Source organism: Amphiprion ocellaris, chromosome 9 (genome assembly GCF_022539595.1).
Source record: "Amphiprion ocellaris isolate individual 3 ecotype Okinawa chromosome 9, ASM2253959v1, whole genome shotgun sequence".
NCBI classification, from domain to species: Eukaryota; Metazoa; Chordata; class Actinopteri; family Pomacentridae; genus Amphiprion; species Amphiprion ocellaris.
In genome coordinates this window covers 33,145,507-33,172,641 of record NC_072774.1, presented here as the reverse complement: position 1 = coordinate 33,172,641, position 27,135 = coordinate 33,145,507, and the positions used below count along the sequence as shown (strand labels likewise).

The window sequence follows — 27,135 nt, the reverse complement described above, 5'->3', positions numbered from 1 at the left end:
CGTTCTGCTGGGAAGCCTTGTGTCCTGGCATTCATGTGGATATAATGGGCACTTTCAACATCCATCCAAGTCTGCGCGGACCGCTCTGCAGACATCTGCATGCAGTCCAAAATTTGTGAATGTGTAGACTGTCCGACTGTCCACTTATGAGGACAGACTGTATAAGAAGATTCCCAATCATCCACACCTTTATAATACACCATTTAAAGAGTTGTTTTCAAAGTAGTTGCTCCCAGACTTCGGAGGTGCTTTCATCTGTACATGCTTTCTGATAACGGTGCCCAAAAACAGAGGGAAGTTCTACATTCACTTAACTTGGCACACCTCAAGCACATTTCCAGTGACACGGAAATGTAGCCCAGTCTGTAACTAGCTGCTACATCCTGTAAAAAGTGAAAAGTTACAGCCAGTGTTCAAGAAACATCCAGGCAACGCAGCTGTTTGCACCAGACCAACATGTACCTAGTGTGGTATGAACAGAGCTTCCCTGGTCTGCTTTCAAAGTCTGCATTGGTCATGCTGAAACCATGAATTGACCTTTACTGTGACATAACCCACCCAAACATTGTTACAACCCCCCTGCAACCCAAAGGATCCACAGGATCTGTAGGCAAAATCCTGGTGTCAGACACCACAGGACACCCCCCAGAGGTCCCATCTCAATTCTGCAACAGATTAGAGCAGTTTTGACTTACACAATATTAGGCAGCTGACTTGAACGTTGTGATTGATGGGTATTGTACGAAGTCGTGCATAATCATTTGAGCACTGTTACAATCCTAACGAATCACATTAGAAATCAGGTGGCATGCCTTTGTGAAGTTTTCTACTTCAAAAGGCCACATTGTGGTAACACTATATGTAGACTCAGCTCTCAACATATAGAGGATGATTTACATATGCATCGGATTTTTACAAATGTATTCAGATAAGAGCACATTTAGTATGCAGCGTTGTGTAGATGGCAGGTCAGTAACACACACATGACTGTCAACAGAGAAATCCAGATCACAACAGTCATGGGTTTTAAAGCAAGCACTTAGTAGACATCAAAGACCATAACACAAGTTCTTGCAGTTGTCCATTAAATGTATATAAGGATGGTAGCTTAAATGACCACTTAACACAAGCCTTTATGCCATATTATTCAACACAGCCTTGAGTAATTAAATATAGACACTGTTTCCTTTAAAGGATAAAAACAAATATTTGGAAATGACTGGTATATGGAGAAAACCAAAAAGCTTAACCTTCAAAACATCAATCAAAACAACACTTCTTTAGCCAGTTGTGATAAATCTATAATTAACATATGTAATCTCATAGTTGTTGCACCATGATAACTCATTTCAGTTTGTTCAGACATGTTTTAAAACTAGGTTTAACTGGACACTGCTTGTTGACCCTTTAGAACAATGGCTAATGTGGGTTTATCCAAGGTCACTGCATCAGTCTGAAAGGGGCCATTATAGAAAGAGTTTCTGTCATCTCAATTCAATTCAATTCAATTTTATTTATATAGCGCCAATTACAGTCAAATTGTCTCGAGACGCTTTACAGAACCCATATGCCTGACCCCCAGAGCAAGCCAAAAGGCGACAGTGGCAAGGAAAACACCCTTTTAACAGGGAAAAAAACCTCGAGCAGAACCCGGCTCTAATGTGGGGGGACCCATCTGCCTGCTGGCCGGGCGGGTTGAGAGGGACAGAAGAGGTAGAGAGGTAGAGATAGAGGGGTAGAGATAGAGATAGAGGGATACAGATAGAGGGGTAGAGATAGAGAGGTGGGGGGGTGGGACACAAGGACCATAAAACACAGCCACACATCTGAAGCATCCAGCATCCAGCTCTGGGACCAGGGACACTCGGAGAAAGGACACAGAAAGAAACAGAGTGAATGTAATGCAATAATGGTATATATAGTAAATACATAGGTAGTTAGAGAAGGGCTCAGTGCATCCAGAGAGGTTCCCCAGCAGCCTAGGCCTATAGCAGCATAACTTGGGGCAAACTAAAGGGACGTCAAGAGGGGAAGTCAGTTGTGCAAATGAAAACACCAGCTCACCCCGTCAGGGTCACCCAGTCAGCCCTAACTATAAGCTTTGTCGAAAAGGAAGGTTTTAAGCCTGGTCTTAAAAATAGAGAGGGTGTCCGCCTCCCGAACCCAAACTGGGAGCTGGTTCCACAGGAGAGGTGCCTGATAACTGAAGGCTCTGCCTCCCATTCTACTTTTAGAGATTCTAGGAACAACAAGTAAGCCTGCAGTCTGAGAGCGAAGAGTTCTGCTAGGGTAATATGGTACTATCAGGTCTTTAAGATATGATGGAGATTGGTTGTTAAGAGCTTTATATGTCAGAAGAAGGATTTTGAATTCTATTCTAGATTTAACAGGGAGCCAATGAAGAGAAACCAATATAGGAGAAATATGATCTCTCTTGCTAACTCCCGTCAGTACTCTGGCTGCAGCGTTTTGGATCAGCTGTAGATGTTTCAGAGAGCTATTGGGACAACCTGATAATAAGGAATTACAGTAGTCAAGCCTAGAAGTAACAAATGCATGGACTAGTTTTTCTGCATCACTCTGAGACAGGATGTTCCTGATTTTCACAATATTTCTCAGGTGGAAAAAGGAAGTCCTACAGATTTGTTTTATGTGCGAGTTAAAGGACATGTCCTGGTCAAAGATAACACCGAGGTTCCTCACAGTAGTACTGGAGGCCAATGTAATGCCATCCAGAGTAACTATATGCTTTGAAAGCAATTCTCTAAGATGTTTGGGGCCAAATACAATGACTTCAGTCTTGTCTGAATTTAGTAGTAAGAAATTATAGGTCATCCAGGTCTTTATGTCCTTAAGACAATCTTGCAGTCTAGCTAGCTGATTAGTTTCATTTGGCTTCATAGATAAATACAATTGAGTGTCGTCAGCATAACAATGGAAATTAATACAGTGCTTCCTAATAATGTTGCCAAAACATGTCATTACAACCTGAAATATCACATCAGCTTTGAACCTCTGTTAAGCAAGAAAGGCTGACAGAATGGATGAAATAATTCTACTAAACACAACCTTCATTAAGTCAAACCTGACCTTAGGTGGTGACCTTAACGAAATGCAAAGCAGCTAGAATAAAGTGCCAAGTCCTCCTGATAAGCATTCACATAATCTCCAATAAAGAAATACAAATAAATGAATTATGCTGCAGTAAAACAGCTTAGACAAACCAATCCAAATGAATAATGATTCTACAGTACCGTCATGGTAAGACCACAGACATGAGGGCGCTATAAACCTTCTTATCAAATCCTCAGCAAGAAAATGTTCCCAAAATGTCAAACCATTCCTTGAAAGCACAGATGGCTATATACTCCATGTTATTTCACCACAACTGACACGAGTTTCTGATGCCTTCTTCTGTCCAAAACAGCCAGCTGCTACCACTTGATACCATATGAAAGTGTAAACACAACTGTAAACTGTGTGAACTTCTCTTATTCTAAGAAAGCTCCTAGATTAGTGTACGTCATCTTAAGGAAGTTCAAAGATTCCATTGACTCCGAGTGTCCTAATGTGTGAGTGCATGAGGCATCATTGCAGTTGGCTTTTGTTTCACGCAGTGGACCTCTTAACTAGACAAGCTGCAGCTGTCCTGTAGTTTGACAGTCTCACATGCCTGTGTGTGTTTATGGCTAGCAAGTAAGAGTGAACATGTGGATCAAAGAGCAAAGGATGTTCAAGCTATTTATCTCTTTTAATGTTCGTAACACAGACACACAGACACACAGACACACAGACACACACACACACACACACACACACAGACACACAGACACACAGACACACAGACACACACACACACACACACACACACACACACACACACACACACACACACACACACACACATATTTGTCTCTGAGATATGAGTCAGTGTGTGTATGTATGTGTGGCTGTGTGTAATGGCCTGTGTTGGGAGGGATCTGGGGGCCTGGGAACTGTGGGGAAATCACATTGGGCTTCCTCTGGCTCATCTCAGAGTCATGGGAAACAACACTAACCAAAAACAACAGGGCTCATGCACGCTGCAGAGTGACCACCCAACTTTTCATTGTTTAGACTGGACACTGTAGACCAACTTCTGCCAGAGATAAAAGAGATGGGAGTATGTTCGTCACACTGACATGTATCTTTGAAACATATTCTCCAGCTTATAAAAAAAATATGATACTGATAAAAACTATTAACACATTTGCTTAATAATTATGAAAGCAATGCACAGTTGGCTTGACATGGTAAACCATTCAAATTAATATCATTGAACTGAGTTAAACTATTTTTTATGTTTGACAAAATATCAGTCTCACGGTTCTTAATATGGGAACTGCAATAGCAGATAGATGATTAGCTTATGTGCTAAAATAACATGTCAAAGGTAGGTCAAACTTCTGTATCTGTTTAGTGTACAATGATATTTTTCAAATCACTGATTACAAAACTATATTTATATGGTTGAAATGCAGGGAAAATGTGGGTATCAACACAAGTTCATGTTGAAGATGTGAGTTTCATTTGTTGTTTTTGCACAAGCCTTTAGTCTCTTCTTCTAGGCTCACAAGGTAACTACTTCTTTTTAACAATCAGTCAGATCTGTAAAAAAACAAAAGGAATATTTTTATATAGGTAAAGTAGTTTAAGCTTCACTGCTAATCTCACCATTGTGTGGCACCCAGCTCTCTGAACTGCTGAGACTTGCATGTTCTTGTGTATCCTTGTCCTTGTGCAGCCCTTATCTTTCTATATTGAGTTTGCCTTTGATAATGGCCATAAACAATACAATGTTTGGTTTCACTTCATTATAATATCATTAAGAGTGAGTAAGTGAGAAAGATCCTGGGGGATCCAGAGGCATTACCAGGCCAGATGAGCTATGTTATCCCTCCAATGGGTTATGGTTCTGTCTGGTTCTCCTCCCAGTTCAACATGCACAGAAAACCCCCAAAGAAAGGCGCCCAGTAGGTATCCGAATCAGATACCTGAACCACCTTAGTGGGCTTCTTGCAATGCAAAGGAGCAGTGACTCGAATCCATGCTCCCCTTTGGCATGAACATGGCAGTAAGGCATATTGAATTGAGGTGAACTGAATTCAAGTACAGATCCAAATAATGATTACTTTTCTAAAAAGAAATCTTAATAGCCTTATCTATCTATAATCATGTTGTCAAAAACACAAAATCAAACCAACAGACAAGACCCGACTGTGGTCACACAACAGTTATTGCACCAAAACTATCTGTCATGTAACATGGGCTGCTGGTCTGCCATATTCAACTGAAATATAGCTAGAAGTGCACATAAATTGGTACGTTTGTGCTCCCTAAATCTAGGAGAGATCTAACCAGTGGACATTTAGCATCACTGAACACTTTCTTATGGTTGCAGTTTACTAGTTAAACATCCACAATGCTCTCTATTTTCCAACATGAAATTGATGAAAGTCTGAATGACCGCCTCCTCTGGTTGTTACAGTGCCTCAACCAGGTTCTACAACCAGTTACTACAGCTAATCTACGATACATTTTCTGAAATGCATGTCTTTCATCTGTTAAAAGATTTTGATGAGTTAAATTATTATTACCATTATTAATAATTAACAGCCCTAAACTAAACTGAACAGAGAAAGAAGAAGAGAGACCAACACTGCTCTCCAACCACTTCATTGGTATCTGGCCCTAGTCCATCCATCCATCCATCCATCCATCCATCCATCCATCCATCCATCCGTTAATCTTCTGTAGGGTTGCAAGGGCGCTGGTGTCTATCCTAGTTGACTTAGGGTGAGGCAGAATACACCTGGACAGGTCGTCAGTCTATCACAGGGCTACACAGAGAGACAAGCAATCACACAATGACATTCACACCTATGGACACCTTTGAGCTGTGGGAGGAAGCCACACAGGAACAAGGAGAACATGCAAACTCCAGGCTGAGATTTGAACCCAGGAACTTCTAGCTGTGAGGCAATAGTGCTAACCAGCACACCCTTAACGCGGCCCTAGCCCTGGCCCTAAACCATGAAAAAATATTGTCAGAATATCTCTTTACTATCAGGGATAGAAAGCAGGGACGAATTCTGACCAATTACAGATTCAGTGACCACAGTCAAGTCTAGAAAAAGGATGATACATGATGTTGTGGCTATTGACATGGGAAAGAATCTGCAGTCACTGCATGACAGGTGAGAGAGAGGTGCACTTTCTCTTAAATTGTGACAACTATAATATTAGAGAGATATTTTAATAAGTTTAATTAATTAATTAATCCCAAACTTCACAGAGCGAGACTACAATGAAAAGCAACATAATTATCATGACATAGCCTGTTATATATGTTACACACATACACTTTTTCATTTCTTTGGGCATTTCTCTTGTTTGTTTTATCCTCTGATTCATTTATTCTACTCAATAAATTGCATTTTTTTCCTTAGAAATTTCTAATTGCACATTTGAATTACATCATACTAAATGCTTTGGTAATATTATTAATGTGATATCCATTTTCCTCTGTTTATCTGGCATCGGGTCGTAGGGGCAGCAGGCTAAGCAGGTCATTCCAGATGACCCTCTGCCCAGCAACCCTTTCCAGCTCCTTCCGCAGGCGATACGAGACCAGATGAAATATGTAATCCCTCCAGCGAGTTCTGGGTCTATCCTGGGTCTGCTCCTAGTTCAACATGACCAGAAAATGACCCAAACGAAGGCACCTAGGAGGCATCCTAATCTGAGCTCCCTTATGGGCATGAATATGGTCTAAGCTCAGTGTAGAGGTGCATTTTGAACTGAACTGAATTGAATTCAACTGAGCTGAATTGAGACAGAGAGAGAGAGTGAGAGAGAGAGAACTGGAAAAGCACTGTCCTTCACCTAATGTTCTGGTAACTTATTGACATAATATAATTATAGCCTCTATTGGGTTTCTGCTGTGACTATATAATACACATGTAGACTCCACTCTCTCATTTAATAACATGCATTTGCGACCATGGTTAATGGTCTGAGGTGCCTCAGACGCGTCACAGGTGCAGGTCTTACGTAGGTTGTGTGGCTGCTCTAACCTATTAACACGGGTGTTGAAATGAAAAGACTGAGTGTCTGCAACCACAAAGCACAAGTGAGGTAAGTAGTGAGTCTGCAGCCATGTTATTAGCCCTGTGAAGCTGCATAAGAAAGCCAAGGTCAGCATGTCAAGGGGCAATAAAATGGGATGACAATGGCACCAAATGTTACTGTGAAATTCAGATCTTGCCTGAGTTATTACTTCCGCAGAGATCAGAGATCTACACTCGGCCAACAAAAGGGGCTTGATCCAACCATCACAACAGGGCCGGTCCATAGCTAGACTTTTCTCCTCTGTGGTTCCCTGGTGGTGGAACAAGAACGAGTTACCAAACTCTGTTCGATCTGCAGAGTATCTCTCAGTCTTGAAGAAAAGACTAAAGACCGAGCTCTGCACTGAGCACCTTTGCACTTGACAGACAGGAAAAAAAAAAAAAAAAAACTATTACTATTATTACTGCCTGCAGACACCATAGTCCTACTGTCACATCTGAACTTGTTTTATGGCACTTAGGTTGTTTCCTCCTGACTACATCCTTGCTTGTGTTGTTTCTACTCTCTGATGTACGTCGCTTTGGATAAAAGAGTCTGCTAATTGAAACTGTAGAATCGTAGAGATGATAAAATACTGCCTGAAGTGGGAGAAAATGTCAGACTGAGCGGAGAATTTTTCTGAAGCTATTTGAACATTCGACAAGCAATTCTGTGCATACTATCACTTTAGCATAGTTATAGTACTAACGTTAACATGTTTCTTGAAGGTGCAATCATGAACTAGTAGTTTAGCATATTAGCTTGCTAACACTGCTAAGCAACACTAATCACAAGGACAGCACATTCACCTATCAATATGTTTTTTGGTCTGAACATATGAATAATCAACCTTGTCATCTTACAGCTTGTATGATTAAAATGCAGAGTTCAAAGGTGTTTTTCCAGTCTGGTTGAGAACATAGCTACTGTATTTTTAGTCTGATTAACTGGGAATTACTGGAATTAAGCATTATCCTTGAATCATCTATATTTAGAATAGAGTAGGAGAGCTGGAAAAAATCCCAAAGCTAAAATCTCATTTTAGGCCAAAAGAAATGCCTCTAAACTTACAGTAAGTACAGGCCAGCTGGGTGTTGTTTGCTAAAACAACAACAACAATATAACACAACAAACAAACAAACAAAAAGAGAGATATTATGCTTGTGGATTTTTAAATAGGTGATTTTTTTTCTGGATAAGGTCCACTTGGATGAGCAACATGCACTGTTGACTTAGTATACAGTACGTAGTGTTATGTGTTTAACACAAATGAGGCTTAAATACTTAACAACAACTACACAATTAGAATTTTTGTGATTAGACAAGAAATCTCAGAGTGTAAAGTGGGGTAAAGACATTAAAAGTTAATGCTCAATAATACAGGAATTGAAAGACGTCTGTTCATAGCACGAGAAAAAAAGTAGAAGTCAATTGTTTAAAGGAATGTCACAGAAATAAATAAAAATTCTGTGTAACGTCACATAGAGCAATGAATTTAGCAGAAAATATTGAGCTTTTTAGCACAGAGATGAGCCATTTCATAATTGTTACTTTTCAATTCTTGGTGTTCCTTCTAAATATCAAACGACACGACCTGCTCTTTGCAAGTACAAAGTGTTCATCTTGACTGCGACAATAAGAGCTGATGCCACGAAAGCTTTTTCCTGTTGAGTGCCTGGAGCAGGGGAAAGTATGAGAAAAGCCACCTTCTGTGTTGCTGCGGCTGAGGAACAGAACAGCTCCTGAGGCTCCTGTCCTCTCACTTTCCCAGGATCTCTTAAATAACACAACTCTTCCAGCATGGCACAGCTTGGCAGCCACAAACTCTCCAGGAAAACTGACAACCCTGCATGTATGTGTGAGATAGAGTGGTTGTGTGTAAGTACAGCGTTAACACATACAAAGGAAAGAAAAAAAACATTTGTAACACAAACAGATTTTATCGATGTAATTTAATTCAAAGGGGATTTACTGGCATGTAACAATGAAACATGAAGCAGTGTTGCCATCTTCTTCTTTCTGTCTCTCGCCACATGCTTTAAGTAGCTGTAAATACAGAAGAACCAGTAAGCATCAATCATCTGTACACAGCACAGAACTGTAAAATGTTTGAGGACTAACAGTGTCTACACATGCAGTGTAGCGTGAGCAGCATGTTTGCAGAGCAGCAGCAGCTTCAGCACTCCATCTGTGTCTACACAGGATGCATTCAGGCACAGTATTAAGCTGGAGGTCAACTGTGTTTTGGCAGCACTCACAACCCAATACACAATCACTGTAGTTACATGTGTAAAAATAGACCTGAAGCATTAAAAGTATGCTCTGGACTGCATCTACAAGCATATAGAGAGAAGAAAGCACTGGTCATTATGACACAAGTCATTCAAAAAGGAGCATATCTATTCCATCGAGGCACCACATGAGAGAGACGACTGAAAACTGTGTCTGAAACGCTTTCTGTGTAAACAAACGCAGCAAGATAGTGAAGTCATGCTAGCAACTCTTGGAGGCTGTGTGTGTTTTCTAATGTTTAAATTCGTTCTAAACAGCTGTGAATGCATTTAGCAAATGAGCCAAAGTGATTTGCTAAATGCATTTGCAGCTACCACTTATATATATACTGCTGGGCTGTAAAAGGATTCAGCTGATTAACAGATCAGTGGAAAAATAATCAGCAATGCTTGTAATAATTGAATCATTTTGGTCATTTATAAAGCAAAATTCAAAAAAAAAAAAAAAAAAATCCATAAATGAATAAGGTTCCACTACCTTAAATGGCAAGTTTTACTGCTTCTCTTTGTCATATATTATTGCAAACGGAATAACTTTGTATTTTGGACTCCAGGACAGACAAAACAACACATTTGAAGAAGCCAGCTTGGCTTTCAGAATGTGACAGAATGACCTCTCAGAGACCAAATTAACTTGAATAATTAAAAGCAGACTGATCAAACTTTTGAAGGAATATAACAGTTAATAAATGACCTTACAGTGGTTACTGTAAACTGCTGAAGCGATAACAAAGATGATCTCAGCTAAACCTGTTTTATGCCATCATTGTAAGGGGGAAGATAAATCTGGAGAAACTTTGGTGGTGATAACAGGATTGGTACCAGAGCAAAAAATGAGGTCAATAGGAGATTAAAATATTAATGTGATTATTATGGTGCAGACCTACTGCTGTACTCTAAGGAAAGAGTCCTGTGAAAAGGCGTCCGTAACAGTTCCAACTATAACTGCAACACTGAGGTGTTGCTGCTATAGCTTTCCCAGAATAGTTACTCAGTGGGAAGGTTTTGTACTTTGGAGGATAAAAACACACACATCATATCATGTGCTATCAGCACTTTCTAGTGTTGGGTAATTACGTTAGGGAGCTTTTCCGTAAATATCCTACAATAGGCTTGCTCATAAGAGAGCAAACATTTCTCCTACATTTGCAGTAAAAAAGCAGTAATTTTTCTGTCGAACCAACTTTACTTCAGCACCTTGCAACCAAACACCAAGGAGCAAGATAAAGCTAGGATCCGTACCATGGATAGCATTCAATCCATCAAAATACAATCCAAAAACAATTACTACAACCACTGATGTCTTTAAATCAAAGAGCATTATTTCCCCTGGTTTGTGAATGCTGGCTTGGCTCAGGGAAGTTTTAATGGGCCCATGATTGAAAGCAGAACCACAAGTGTTTATGCACATTTATATTCTCACTCTCACGCACATAAAAAATACGTATGTACATGGACACCACAGACTGTCCTGGTCTTGAGCATATTTCACACACCATTTGTGACAAACAAACACTAATGACCTAGTAGTTGGCCTGTCTGGTGACCATATACGGAATGCAACTTCTGGCTCAATAACAAAATTACTTAGGGAAACAGAGGAAAACGCTTGAACAAAACTAATAATAGAACCAAAAATTTATGACAGAGGCCAGCGTTTGTTTTCAAGAGATCAAATTCAATGCCATTACATCATCAGTGAGCTATTCCAGCAGGAATAGCAGCTAACTATAAAGGATCATTAACCATTGGAGCAGTGGGGCTTTTTAATTTCATCCTTTTGGTTTTTGTAAGGATGATGTCATTTTTCCGTTTCTAAAAACCTCTGGGGAAGTGGTTATCTCCCCTGTGGAGACACATGGTTTCAGTCTCAGGGCAGACCGTAGAGAGAGAAAAAGAGATGTATAAAGGAAATAAATGCACAGAGACACAGCAAGGCACAGAGTCTGGAGAGCTCAGGTTGTCTTTGAACAAAATGTGACAACAGGGGGACCTCAGCCTTTCACTGGTACCATGGCAACATGTTCTGTGCATATGGTAGGTTAAAAAAAAGTGAGAGGATCAGGTGTAAAAACTACAACACCATACGAGTCTGAGAGACCTATCAAGCATTAAAAACCCCTCTGCGTGTTAGTGTGTGTGCATTCATGCAAAACATCAAACGCCAGCGGCTGTGTCAAATGAGCAAGAAGCCTGTGTAATTCAAGGGATTAACATTTTATTAGCAGCAAGCTCCTGGGCCCTATTCCTGCTATATTCACAAGGATAAAACATTTTTATAAGTAACCAAACAGCACTGACACTTATAGCTCGACAAGAAAATCATGTAATCACAGGGCTTAAATGTGTGTAGCAGTGACCTGCTATGATTAAATTTACTGTCAGAAAGTTGTTCTTCTGGTCTCTCTGTTCTGTTCTTTTCACTATTTTCCTGCTGCATGGAAGCCTGTTTGTGCTATTGCACCATCAGAGGCTTTTGTCATAGCTGTTTAGATTGTGGGCTGCACAGTGGCGTGGTGGTTAGCACTGTCACCTTGCAGCTAGAAGATCCCCCGTCATGGCCTTCCTGGGATCTTTCTGCATGGAGTTTGCATGTTCTCCCTGTGCATGTGTGGATTTTCTCCAGGTTCTCCAGCTTCCTCCCACAGTCCAAAAACATGCTGAGGTTAATTGGTGACTCTAAATTGTCTGTAGGTGTGAATGTGAGTGTGATTGTGTGTCTCTACATGTAGTCCTGTGATAGACTGGTGACCGGTCCAGGTGTCCCCTGCCTTCACCCTCAGTCAGCTGGGATAGACTCCAGCCCCCCATGACCCTAATGAGGATTAAGCGTGTATAGATAATGGATGGATGGACTGTGGTGTGGCACAAATAGTCCAGCCATATGGAAATTTAGCATATGAGTTGGGTACTTTATGAAAATTATTCACCACAAAAAAGCAAATCAATACTGCAGCTGTCAGGAGGTAGATGGCTGTTTACAGAGAAGACAGGTCTCAATATGGTTCACTGTTTTGGAAAAATATTTTACACTTTTGTTTGAAAAAGCTTTACTCATATTTGATCTCTAAAACCCTCCATAGTCTAATGTACTAAGTCTAAGCAGTGAACTGTGAGTTAAACTTTTAGTTGAAGAGCTCCATCACCATTATTAAAGGAACATACTAACTCAAGTAGCTGACCCCACACTGAAACAGTGGCAGATGCACGATACCAATCTGTAGATGCACTTACAAAGAGCACGATGTAAATGTTGTTCGCCATATAAAGGATTTTAACTAGGCCAATGTAAAACCTCACGACTGGATGTATACTGAAATGTTTTTTTTTAAAAAAACAACATAATGCACAGGGAGAAAAACAGAGAAAGACATAACAATGTATTGCTAATCTCCTAGGACACCGGCCCAGTCGGTGTGGGTGTCTGGACGAGACACGCTTGCTTGCTCATTCGCTCATCTGCTCAATAAAACTGGGCTGTGGCTGCAACGTGTTGTCTTCCTACCATATTCGCTGTGGTGTACTCCCACATGTAACCCCCTCCTCTTATTCGCTTTTTCTCTCACTCTATCCTACTTGCGGCACACCGACTGTCATGGTTTGCAGCCCACTCATTACCGTTCCCCTCATATAACTGTCGCTTCAAGAATCTTTCATCCTACTTCTCCTCTACCGCACACTGGGTGGTAAACCGGAACATTACATAAAGAGAATGTGGGCTTATGTATGTGCGTGTGTGTGTGTGTGTATGTGTATGTATGTATATACTATATATACACAGTCATGAAAAATTATTAGACCTCCCATGTTTTCGTCAACTTCTTGCTCATTTTAATGCCTGGTATCACTACAGTACATTACCTGAAGAATACAATGAACACGACAAAAAATGCAGCTGATTACAATAGTGCATGCAGTTGTGTGAGTGTGTTTGCCTGTGTTAGTTAAAAAGGTCTGCAAAAATAGGCTTTGGATAATAAAACAAAAATAGTTTTGTAAAGGTAAAAGGTTCTCATTGTTCTGAATATGCCTTTTAAGTAAATACCATTGAATTCTGTGTATTGTCCAACATGCTGTATTCTGGCAGAGTTTCAGTAGTTCTGTTTTGCTCCAACGGGCTTGTGGAAAATTTCCAGAAGTGTTACATAGCTCCTGAGGCATCATCACCCACCACTGTGCCATCAACCCCACTTCCAGATACAAAATTAGGCTATCTCCGAATTTAAGTGACTAAGGGGATCTTTCTATTTATGTAATGTTTGTTTTTTTTAACAGGTTAAAAGTGTAAGTGGGATTATACTCTGCTTAATCTCAATGGCACAAGCCAACAAATCCAAGCAAAATTTACAATGATCTTTGAATCAGTTGTTTATAGTATATTTTCACTACTTTTAAGACTAATTTCTCTCCATATTATTGGCTCTAAATGCTGTTATATCCATACATTTTTAGCAGGACACTGTGTGCAAATTATACTACATTTTTTATATCCATGTTTTCCCATGTGGAACAACTAGAGGCTTATCCCAGATGAAGTAGGGTATAGTCCCAAAAAATCCCTGTGAAGTATACAAAGGTCTTCACACTTGTTTGACAGGCATTCCTGCCACAATACCATTCTCACATAGTGGGAAAGCCCTGTGCTAATTCAGGGCATGTCCATGGACTCCTGGCCAGCCAGGGTGTGAAGCCAAAGCCTGTCAGTGAAGCTTAGCAACTCCTCTCAGCTGTCGTAACACAAGTCCACAGCTATTGATGCCATCGCTTCTGACAATCTGTCTGGCCTTGCTGCTGGGGTGCCACTGTCTAGCTGGTGAGGTAATGGAGTGTGTAGTTTAAGGGTGCTGCTGTGTGTACCATTTTTAGCTCTTCAGATTAAAAATGCATACGTATTCTTGTCTTGTTCTATAGCAAACACCTGTTCGCACTGTGTGTCTTTGTCTGATTTCATCTGGATACTTATACTTTTAATCATGGCCACATACGTTATGTGGATTCTATTTATCTGGAATCTCTCTCAGTCTATATATGGCATGGAGGAGGTGAAATTTAGCAGCTGTTGTACAGATATGATATTAGCAATAATACCGTTCACTTTTATCTGCCAATGACATTTATTACTGAGAGAAAGTGAACTGCAGAGAGGTGGATGGGTTCATGTCTTGTAGCTAAGACGAGTGTCTTATAATCATCTGGACAGATAAGTGAAGCTAGTCTAATTATATAACAGCCCCAATGAGGACACAAACAACAGAAAACAGCCATAGTAAAGCCAATTCTTGGCTAAACATTCACCTCTAAATGTGAAATCCAGCTACATGTAAGTTTGAAGTCACATACAGAGAGGACATGACATACAAAGAGAGATCACTGTGAAATGCCACAGCTGCTGCCCATTAGTTCAGTTCATACATGGATGCACCATGGTTGGGGTTAGGTCATGCTGCCCTATGGGGTAGATGTTCCACACTGACTTTGATCACCTGGGTGATGTTGACAGAGTTGTCTACCAATAGCTCCCCTGCTCTGGGAATGAGGATCCTTTACGTTGCTCTTAGGTTATGTGTGGTGTATCTTTGGGATACTGGGTCCCATTTCAAAAAAATGAATGCCACAAATGAAGTAGCAGCATGCATTTTGCAAGATATAACTGGACCAAGACATCCTTTTTGTTTGTTAGTTTGTTTTGTTAGTTTAAACACGATTTCTACAAAGTCAGTCTCAGTATTTCAATGGTATCTAATCAGCCGGTTGTACATCAATCCAGACTTAAGCCTTCATTTTTTGCTGTAAGGCCACATTAAGCCTGCAAAAGCTGATCCTTGGTCAACTTGTGGGGAGCAGCACACTGAGTTGTGTTTCTAATCAGTGGTGCTCAATAAAAATTTGTCATGTGAAGATTTGATGCTTTTTCTCGATCACATCTGATTTTAAACTGAAAAATATTGGAATTTGAACTGCTGGCTAAATACACTAGAATACCTCATCTTAGGAAATTACAGTACAGCTGCTTTAACAATTTTCTGATATTTTATAGACAGTTATCAATTGATTATTTCACAAAATAGGCTACAGCTTAATAAAATAATGAAATTGTCACTTGCAGTCTTATGCTGCCCAGTTATAACCAGCTAACTCAACAGACTCAACTGAAATCCTTTTCTGCTTGTGTGTGAAGGAACAAAAATTCAGCTCTATTTAGCATCAGGCCCTAAAGCCCATCACCAGATTGTTAGACACTGGCAGTTGGTTTCTAAATTTCTATCTGACGTTAATAGAGACAGGTTTGCCACACACTCATACTCATACACAGGGTTGAGTTATAACAGCCAGCTGGTGCGTACAGCTGACATATGAATGAGAGCCACAGAGGGATGGGGGTTTCTAGACGTTCCAACAGAAGAATACAGCGAAGGGTGAGCGCTGACTTAGAGCAGATTCTCAAAGTAAGAGGCACAAAAAGTGCAGAGACTGTTCCTACAAACGAACTGAAGGCTAGCGTTTTTTGAGAGAACACGTTTTCTGGCTTCACAAGTTGGACATTTAGCCTGTGAGGCTTACTCACAGGACAAGGGTCAAAGCAGCAGGGAACTATATGGGACGTTCTCATCTAACCAGTAACTAGACATATCACAGATCATTGTGCAATGCAAAGCACACAGCATCTGATATTTGTTTAAAATCCTCTGCTATCACTATGCTCCAGTTGTACTTTTAAACAATCTAAATGATGAATGGCACAAAGACCAGTAGCCAGGTACATCTTCACTTTCCAAAATGTTGTCTTCGTTGCTAACAACGAAGGATTCAAGTGGAAATATACTACTTTAAGGTTTGTATGTTCTTCATTCAGTTTTATGACAAAGAAATAGAGAATTATATTTATGTTCAGTTCATGATAACGAAAACTGAACAAATAATTGAGCATAATAACAACAAAGATGAAGTGAGAGAACATAAGAAGTGCAGTGTACTAATGTTGATGATGTAGTTTAGGACAGATGTAGAAAAGCTTGCCCTGGATTTAGTGGCAGTAATATCAATCACAGAGAGGAGGTTTGCTGCTCAATGCCATCTCTGTGAGTCAATCCAGCCAGAAAGTTAAACATGGAATGGTGAAAAGGAGCGTTGTGATGTTTTTTAAAAGAATATAAAACTGACGGGCATGAATTCATGAGTGAGCCACTCAGCAAAACACTAGATTCCCAAATGATCTAACCAGTGTGCCAGGCCTTCTCCTGAAGGCAGTGGACAGCCCATCATGTTCACTTGTTCAAGCTGTCACCACCATGTCTGTAGCAAACATGAAGCTGACAATTGATGATCCCGTCTGATCTCGGCCACTAAGTCACAGTCGTGTCGAGCAGAGCTGAGTCAAGGGGGCCTCGGTTATCTCAATATTTAAAGTCAATATACAAATAAAGGCAGACATGCTAAGTCACAAAAAAAATCTGCCTGTAATTTGATTTGTTCACATTCTTGTGGGGGCAGGGGGGACTCAGTGAGCTGCACTGTAGCTGTGTCCTTGGTTTCAATGAGGAATGCCAACAATCCTAGCTATCCATCCTGGGAAAACTGAAGGACAAATGTAGACACTGTTTCCCACACTGTGTACGTGTTTGATAAGGGAAAAAAAAACCTCCAAAGAAAACCAAACAACCAAGTCACAAGTGATGCCATGCTGTCAGTCCTGGCTGGATTCCTACACATCCATCACATTACAGGGAGAACATCTACTCCTCTCACCCTGCTCTCTACCGGTGTTTTTGACTGATCTTGTACAGTATGATTACAGGATCATTTGTCAACCTACAATATATAAAACACGACCAGTCAAAAGTTTGGACACACTTTCTCATTCAATGCTTCTTATTCATTTCTGTCATTTTCTACATTGTAGACTAATACTGAAGATTAACACTTTTTTGTTTACAACATAATTTCATGTGTATTTTTAACAGTTTTGATGTTTTCTGATGCTAAATGCACTGGTAGTGATTACACCCAGCTTATTCTCGGTCTGCTGAAGAGTTTTCTGAAAAGGATGCTGAGGGTATCCGAATCAAACCCCTAAGACACAAAAGCTGGCTCCTTGTAATACAAAGGAGCAGTAGTTTTTCTATAGGGTGCCCTCCAGATGTCTAAGCTCCTCAGTTTCTTGTAATCACAATCTTCTACTTTCAATTACAAGTCAAACATCATGATGTGGACAGAATATTGAGGGTAAACTGAGAGCATCATCTTACTGCGGTGGATGGGTTACGGTGACCCTATGAACCTGGGAGCTGTAATATAAAATAAATTGCTGCTGGTGGGATCCCATGAGACACTGATTCAAGGCAAGCGGTCTTACTGAGAATGACTGAAGAACTCCTATAGATCAACTAAGGCTGCCCTCTCTGGGTCAGTCACAAGAAGACCAATAGGAGTTTCTGTATCTCACACGACTTGACAAACTCCCATCACGCACATGGCATATAGATGAAATATACTTTCATCAGTATGTCTGGAGTAAGTACCTTTAAGGCTGCTAAATGAGCAAACTGACAAAAGCAGTACACAAAGTATTTCACCCCATTACTGCAGAAACTACAGCGTATGGCTAGTTAAGTGAACCCGCCCCATTCTGTGGCAGAGAGGCTCTCGAATCATGAATACATTCACCCTGCGAACCCCATGATGCAGTGGGTTTGAAAGCCATGTTATCTTTCATAAAGTACACCATTTATCAGCACCAGAGACTGTAAAAACAGAATTGTCAGGTTGTCAACTTTATAGTGGTCCTTTCCAATGGTCTTTGTTTTGGTTAGGTTTTTATTGGAAAAGAACCAAATTTAAGCTTTCATCAGAATCACTTAAGTCAATGTTTCATTAAAAAATGAAAATAAACTAATCAGATTCTGTAAAAAAATAAGTATTTTGCGCTCCTCAGCACAAGTGTGACCACATTAGTGACTCCGCTGCAACCAGCAGTAATGTGACGAATGTTCTGGGACTTTTTGGCTTCACAAGGCTGAACTGCAGCCTGTTCAGATAGGAGACAAATATGGAAACAAATTGAAAAATGTAAGTAGTAACATATCCATATTATTTCGGATCTCCTTTTTTTCCAGTATTGGTAACACCTAGGGGTAATCAGAAAAATGTTGATTCCAGCTTTTTTCCAAAGAAATTCAACTATAGCTTTTTCTAATTTTATGGCATTGAGACTTTGTTGTAATATTTGGTGTGACACAAAAGACCTTTTTGAGTTCTCTGTACTTCTAATAAATGGTTTTGCTGTTTCCATAGAGGTGCAGGACTTGACATTTCAGTGAAAAATGAGCTTAATGAGCAAAAATGTGACTGCAGCAAAACATGCCTAGAAACTACTCGGGTTTCTGAGGGTTAAAGAGAAAACTCTCTGTAAATCAACCATGAATCAGGCTACATTATGAAGGAAACAGCAGAAAAAGTACATTTTGTAGACACAAAAAGGTTGGCCCAGAGACAGGCAACCAACAACGGCCCCTGCCCTTGGAGTCGATTCTTTGGTTCGGGGGGGGGGGGGGGGGGCGGAGGACTGAGAATCCCAGCTGAACAGCCCTTGGATCAATCAATAGCAGACAGTGCAAATGGGGAGACTCAAGCCCTGCCATAGCACCATGCCCGCAATTACAAGTGTCATGGAAGGCAACACTATGGTGTAACACTTGTTACACTGAGATTTACTGTGCTGAGTAAAAATGCCTCCATATCAGTGTGTTCAGTGAAGCAAAGGAAGAGGATAATGTAATACTTAATGCTACTCTAAAACCACTACAGTGACGTCTTTGTGTTAATGTTTGGGAATTTCAGTCGCAATGTCACACAATATTTGGCTTACAACATCCTCTCAGGTCACAACATCAGTGAATCTTTTTCATTTAATGTATTTAGATCCAGTGGAGTCACACAATCAGAACTTTTTACATGTGAATGAACATTTTGGCCTCACATGGACCAATTTAAAAAATGAAATATCACAGCTGCCATTAAACTGTGAAATCAAGAGGACCTGGTCCTGGTACAAGCATTACCTCATGATTTACAAGATAAATGCACCAAACATGGAGTGTTGCAAATGACAGAGGTTTAATATTCAAAAATGTTGAATGTCTCTTGATATCCTCTATACCTAACGTGCAGTGAATGAGAAAGCTTTTACACTTCATTTAACCTTTTTGAGTTATAGGGTGTGTGAAACTATTACCTCGTACTAACTGGACTGTATCACAGTGTTAACAACAAATGCATGTCATTCACACCAACAGTCAGTCTACCTAACCTCCATGTCTTCGGACTGTGGCAGAAAACAGGTACCAGCTCATGCTCTGAGATGTCAATGTAGCAAATGTAGCGTCAACATAAGTGTGTGCTGACAGACAGCAATGTGATAGAAATCTAAGCTAGACTAACTGTTTGGTCAGTCTACACAATTTAACCACCTCTCTAGTGATTAAAAAGAATTGACAGCAGAAATGTATGCAGATTACTTTAATGTCTACATACCTACAACATCGTGGAGCATCTGGAGAAGGATAGCAGATATTTAGCTAGCTAGCATGCATAGTATGTGTGTATGTCTGTATCTATGTATGTATACTACCATTCAAAAGTTTGGAGTCACTTAGAAATGTCCCTATTTTTGAAAGAAAGCAGTTATTTTCAATGAAGATAACATTAAATGAATGATAAATCCAGTCTAGACATTGTTAATGTGGTAAATGGATATTCTAGCTGGAAACGGCCCATTTTTAATGGAATATCTACATAGGGGTACAGAGGAACATTTCCAGCAACCATCACTCCTGTGTTCTAATGCTACATTGTGTTAGCTAATGGTGTTGAAAGGCTCATTGATGATTAGAAAACCCCTGTGCAGTTATGTTAGTATATGGATAAAAGTGGGAGTTTTCATGGAAAACATGAGATTGCCTTGGTGACCCCAAACGCTTGAATGGCAGTGTGTGGGTGTGTGTGTGTGTGTGTGTGTGTGTGTGTGTGTGTGTGTGTGTGTGTGTGTGTGTGTGTGTATGAAGTTAGGTAAGCAACAACTAAGTCCGTTACTCACCAGGAGGAAAGTGTGGTCACCTGCAGCCCAGGTAAGTGCTCTCAGATAGCTGGGTCTCTCCTGCTGGGTGAGTTTTTGCTGTCCTTCCTTATTCACCAGTGCTTTTCTTTGAAATTTATCAACACCTGAGGAAAAATGTACAGAAAAATCATTTTGATTCAACGTTGCATAAATGAAAAATGAATGTGCAAAACAACACATGCATCTGCAATGACTGTATTTGAAATGTAGCTATGTCATGTGTGTTCGTTGGTGTCTATAAATGTCTTTACGCAAATGTCTCTGTTTATGTGATAATTAGTGGGCATTTGGGGTTAATGAGTAGGTCGGCGGGTGGCCTGTGTTGTTCAGGGTCACAGAAGTGTGAGATTCTGGTTGGTAGCTCACATATGGGGTCAGGAAAAAGTACTCCTGGATGATGTTGCTATACATACAGCTCTTATCATAGCCTCAGGTTATCCACTCCATTAAAGCTGCTCAGACACTCACCGACTCACTACTTCCACTATTACATCCACAGAGCTTTACAATTTACCCATTCATACACACTAACAACCTGCAGTGCCGTTTTAATGTATTTACCCCCTTGGGATGTTTTCCTCTTTTATTGTTTTTTTTAACATTGATTCATGGTCAATAAAATTTAGCTTATTTGACGAGAAATTACCAAAAAGGACTTTCTCATGCCAAGGTGAAACCCGATGGCTACACAGTAATGTCAATTAATTAAAAATATATAAAGAAAATTTAGTTTAGTATTCACTCCCTTTAAGTCAATATTTAGCAGATACACCATTGGTCGCAATTAAAGCATTGGGCCTGTGTGGAAACGTCTGTCATCCTTGGATGTGTGGATACTGCAGTTTTACACCATTCCTCTTTCCAAAACTCTAAGCTCTGTCAGGCTGCACATGGATCATGAGTGAACAGCCCTTTTTCAGTCCTGCCACAACTTCACTAGATAAACTAGATTGAGGTCTGGGCTCTGACTCAGCCCCTCCAGAACATTCACCTTGTTGTCTTTAAACCATTGTGTTTGGCTGTGTGCTTTGGATCATTGTCTTACTGGAAACAAATCCTCTACCAAGTAGCAGTTCTCTTGCAGACTGTATCACGTTGTCCTCCAAGATTTCCAAATATTTTACTGTAGTCATTTAATCTCTACCTTTACAAGTTCTCCACAGCCTGCTGCTGAGAAGCATCTCACATCATCTCACATCAACATGCTGCCATCGTCACAAACACACCATCCCCACCATGAAGAAGCATGGTGGGGATGGTGTGTTTGTGACGATGTGCACTCTCTCATAAAGCTTTGAAGAACATTTGAAGAACCTGGGCAACAGTCGCTATATATAGGCACAGTCTCTCCCATCTCAACTACTAAATTTGTAACTTCTTCAAAGGAGTCATAGGTGTCTTGGTGGCCTCTTTCGCCAATCTCTTTCTTATATGGTCACTTTTTTTTTGAGCACTGCCTGCTCTTGGCGGATTTATACATGTACAATATTGCTTCCATTTCTTTATGATTGATTTATCTGTTTTTCAAGAGATATTAAGTCACTTGTAAATTTTCTTACATCCACCCAAACTAATGCTTTTGCAATGAGCTTTTTCCAAAATTGCTTGGAGCGTTCTTTTATCTTCATGGTGTAGTTATAGCCATGAGTACTGATTCACCAGGGACTGAACCGCTCAGATACACGTGTTTTTATACTACAATCCCTTAAGTCACATTCACGGCACTCAGATGCTCTCTGTTTCACTAATAATGTGACTTCTAGCACCAATTGGATGGTCCTGTGAAGAAATAGGCAAGTCACCTTAAAGAGAGGGAATACTTTTAAATTAACTGATTTTAGTTTGAAGAAATCTACTTTCAATGTGATGCGAGTCATTTTTTGAAAATGGCAAAAAAAAAAAAAAAGCCTAATGAATTTGATTGATGATTCAATGTTGAAAAGCAATAATAGGAAACTTCCAAGGAGAGTAAATACTTTTTATAGGCACTGTACCATGCAAAATTTGGATTAACCATTGAGAACAGTTAGGTTTGCCCAAAGACACAGAAGGAGGTGAGAATTTATTAGTAAGTGGCCTGAATGTGCCTCCTGAACCACAGACGTGTCACATTTAAGAGATGACATTAGGTATCAAAGAATGCATAAAGTCATGGTATCATCTTGTTCTTTTGTTCATGTGCGAACTTCCCAGTCCTGGCTGGATGACAGTACTTTCTCAGCATAGAGATATTAGATGTTAGTTGACAGAACAAACAGGGCAAAAGGACCCTCATCCTACTGTATAAAAAACATTACTAAACAATAAACTACAAAGAAATCAGTAAGTGTTATTTACAACGAGCTTTGCTGTACAGAAAAAGAAAAAAAATTTCCACTATAATTTCCATAGTAAAATGGCCCCAACAGTTCCAGTGAGATGCCTCCCCGCTCCCACCACACAGCCTGATGAAATGCAACCTGCCCCAGACGTCGGCTCATCTGCCTCTCCGTACATGGAATAAACTGAGGAGGTAAGGTGAGAAATCTACGTTGCACATACAGAAGGGGAGTGCTACTGCTGCTGTCCTGTTATTGATCTGCATCAACTGACGACACCCAACCATGCGACCAGCCGTTTTACACCTTTATGGCAACATATAAAACATGCACTCATACCGATGCAGGAGCTAGCCAGTAGAGAGAAAACGATTACTATTACTATTACTACCTTACAATGTTAAACGACGCAGTGGCTTATTGCAAAGTCGATATTTTAAGTTAACAATCCTTAAAATCATTTTAAAAAATACGGAAGACAGATTGACTGTTTTGGTTGTTTCTGGTGTAAATCAGTGCATACTAGCTAAACAAAAGACTGATCACAATAGCAATAACCTGCAAGTATTGTTTTCATTTATTTATTTGGCCTTTTAGGCTTTATCATAAAGGACAGTGGAGAGAAACAGGAAAGTGGGGAAAAGTATGGCAGCAAAGGGCCATGGGTTGGATTCAAACCCATGACTACTGCGTCTGGGACTATAGAACGTGTTTATTATGGGTCGCCTGCTCAACCTGTTCAGCTACTAGGACTCTGCCTGCAAGTATTTTTAAATGAAAGTATAATTTAAGTCATTTTTCAAATAAAAATACCAAATATTTGTTGCATGTTCCAGTCAAGCTCAAGCCATTTAATCTGATCTAAGGAAGAAATGTTGAAAGTTTGTGCCAGTAGATCAAATTTAATAAATTCATACAAGCAATGAGTGAACAGAGTTTAGGTGTGTTTACCCTCTGCTTACATCTTATCCTGAAGTGAGAAATCTCTGTAATGCAGTTTAGATTGTATTAAAATTAAATTATATTTATAGTCCGAATAGTTTCCATGAGGAACGGGTAAATCTAACTATGATTTTACCTCCTTCAAATCATAACAGAACAGGATGACTATTTTCCTTTACTCTTTGCAACTTGCATTTCTCCAGTACAGAAAAGTGATTTTGTGTCAAACCACATGCAACAAACAGGACTCTGTGTGCTCTTGGGTTTAAAAAAACAAATTACTTTGCTAATTCACATTTTACATCTGCTTAAAAAAACCCCAACACAGTGGAAGCTCACTCATTTTGAACTTTTCCTCTGCAGCACAGGAGAAACTGCTGCAGGAAGCTCAGTTGTAGTTTGTATCCACCTACACAGCGACCTCAGGAAATCTTTGGAACATCTGATACACAACAATGAGAGCAGAACACATGTAGTTGAACGTGAAACGAAAAATGAAGGTAATAACAACGGGAGAAAAGCTCAGTGGACATTCAAACCTTTGGCATCAAGGCGGAGGCAAAGAAAAGGATGGATTCTACTCACATTAGCTTAGTAGGCTACAATGCCTCACTCGGTGTGTTGTGTGTTGACCAACCTGCTGCTCTCAAGCAGCAGTAGAGAGAAGAAGCTAGTTGTTTTTTTGGGTTTTTTTTGAACGGCAGGGCGTGTTTGCGTGTGTGTGTGTGTGTGTGGTTTTTTTTTTTTTTTTTTATCAGACTGCTTTCATTTTCAACCCAGTAAAGAAGACTCAGTCACTTCATTCTGCTTCACGTTAGTTTACCACAGCTAAGCACTGAGCATACATGCGAGGAAAGAAGCTAACGAAAGCAACAAATGCTACATTTAGCTAAGAGCAGTAATTTTCTAGCCTCAAACAGATGACTTACCACTTCGTTAGAGTAAAAAATAACCCCCGACGTGGCTTCTTCATCTACCGGTAAGTCGGTCCACAGCAGACCAACACAGGAACACATGCAGCCCAACAAGTGTCAGAGCGTACGGAGCCACAACAAAGATTGAACGAAAAAGATGCGCTGCATCAGAGAAAAACCGACTCCTCTTCCGACTGTGAAATTCTTACTGTCATAACGCACGAACATTGCAAAAAACGATGAAATTTGTCATTTGACATTATAATAAAAGGTGGTACAAATGATCTTAGTAGAAAATAAGAATAATAGTTTTCTGCGATACTTGAACGCCATATGTGTATACATTTACGGTATCTAGAAAATGAGCAGAGTGAGATCTCTGTCTTGCGCTTCTTTTGCCGCCTTTCGTTAAAGCGCATTGTGATTTCTTTTATGAGACTCTAGCTCCACCTAGTGGACAAATACAGTAGACAGGGCATTTTATTAAATGTTAAGAAAATTGGATTTTACTTCACATTGCTTCCAATTACTCTACAGTTTCTAACAAAACAAGCTGACAAGTGATTTCTAACATCTTGACACTTAATGATTACATTTTAAAATCGCGTTGAAGGCTGCCACAGCTTTTCCTTTTTTTCTTTCTTTTCTTTTTTTGTCTGTAACTTTTAAATTTTGCAAACAGTTTTCTTGCCAGTGACGTTACAGCCACCTTCCTATTCCCTAATACTATTTCCTGGTCAGGATTTTACAATATTTGCACATTGAACTGTTTGCATTTCTGCAAGATTCACCACAAACTTATGTACTACTCTACGTCTGTGCTGTATCGTGTCTCTGTTACTTTGCAATAATATGTGACTATACATACAAACTACATACATGTTCAAGCTGTACAGACTACAAACCACACTGTTCATACTGCAATTTATCCTGACCATTGCATTTACATTTATCCATCTTTAAATTCTTATTCATTCAGCACACAGCTTATTCTATCTGCATACTTCATGTGTCCATACCAGTCTGTTCATAGTGCTCATTCTGTTACTATTGTGTTTTTATCCTCTGTAAAGTGACCTTGGGTGTTATGAAAGGCGCTGCCAAATAAAATGTATTATTATTATTATTATTATTATATCATACTACACTGTGTATACTCATACTACATATACTGTATACACTACTTAGACACCTTGGATATCACTTGCATACAACCATCGACTGTTTATGATGTTGCTATTGTTAATACTGCTCGTAGTGTATATATCTTTACACATTTATACTGCACTTAAAACAATTCCACTTAAACATTTTACCCTCATTGTACTTTTACTGCTTTTTTTTTGCCACATCTTGTTAGGAGCTAAACTGTATTTCCTAGTTGTACTCTGTTCAATGACAATAAGGTTGAATCTAATCTACTATAATCCTATCAAAACATGTCTTAGTTTGGATTGTTTCATAATAATATTGAATATTTCCATCCTTCCATCATCTATACATCATCTATCTTGAGCTTCATTAGGGTCGCGAGAGGGCTGGAGAAGAAGGTATACTGGTTTTTATTGTTTGAGTTTTGAAATTTTGTCTTTTTTTCACCTGGAAGATGCTCTGTGACTCCTTTTAAAAGGTATTCCTCCATGTTCACAGGCACATACAACTTTTTCTACTGTATGGCTGATCTGTCTTTAAAATCATCTGTCCATCGATCCATCCATTATCTATACACCACTTCATCCTCATCAGGGTCATGGGGGGCTGGAGTCTATCCCAGCTGACTGAGGGTGAAGGCAGGGGACACCTGGACAGGTAACAGTCTATCACAGGACTACACATAGAGACAAAAAAATCACACTGACATTCCCACCTACAGTCAATTTATAGCTACCAATTATCCTCAGCATGTTTTTGGACTGTGGGAGGAAGCTGGAGAACCCATAGAAAACTCACACATGAACAGGAGAACATGTAAACTCCATGTGGAAAGATCCCAGGAAGGCCGGGACACAAACCAGGGATCTTCTAGCTACAAGGCGAAAGTGCTAACCACCACGCCACTGTGCAGCCTATTATTGAGTATTTGCCAATCAAAGTTAATTTGATACATAAATAATACTTATGTTTGCTTTACTCAACATTGAATTTCAGAATACAACAGCAAACACACTGAAACTATAGCAATGTGTAATTAAAATGCAATAAAACTTGTAAAGCAATCATGACTATATTTTGTGTCATGTGCAGTATTTATTACTTTGACTTTTGCAGAGGAGAGTCAACGGTTCAAGTCCAGCTAAACAACATGTGTTTGTCATTTGTGCAGCATCAAGAGAAGAACAACTTTTCTTATAAATTTGTTTTGCTACAATGTCTCCAGTTGGATCTGTTGTGGCAGAAAGCTTCAGACA

The 27,135-nt window shown here is 39.8% G+C and overlaps 1 protein-coding gene across 1 annotated transcript in view; it reads right to left on the bottom strand.

Annotated features, from left to right (window-relative positions):
• Positions 1 to 24,898, bottom strand: part of ncalda (neurocalcin delta a) — an 80,063-nt gene extending 55,165 nt beyond the window's left edge. The window contains exons 1-2 of the mRNA XM_055013783.1: positions 24,743 to 24,898; positions 20,533 to 20,657 (exon numbers count right to left, since the gene is read on the bottom strand). The gene's annotated coding sequence lies outside the window, so the exon portion shown is untranslated. The remainder of the gene's footprint in view (positions 1 to 20,532; positions 20,658 to 24,742) is intronic.
• Positions 24,899 to 27,135: the final 2,237 nt, after the last annotated feature.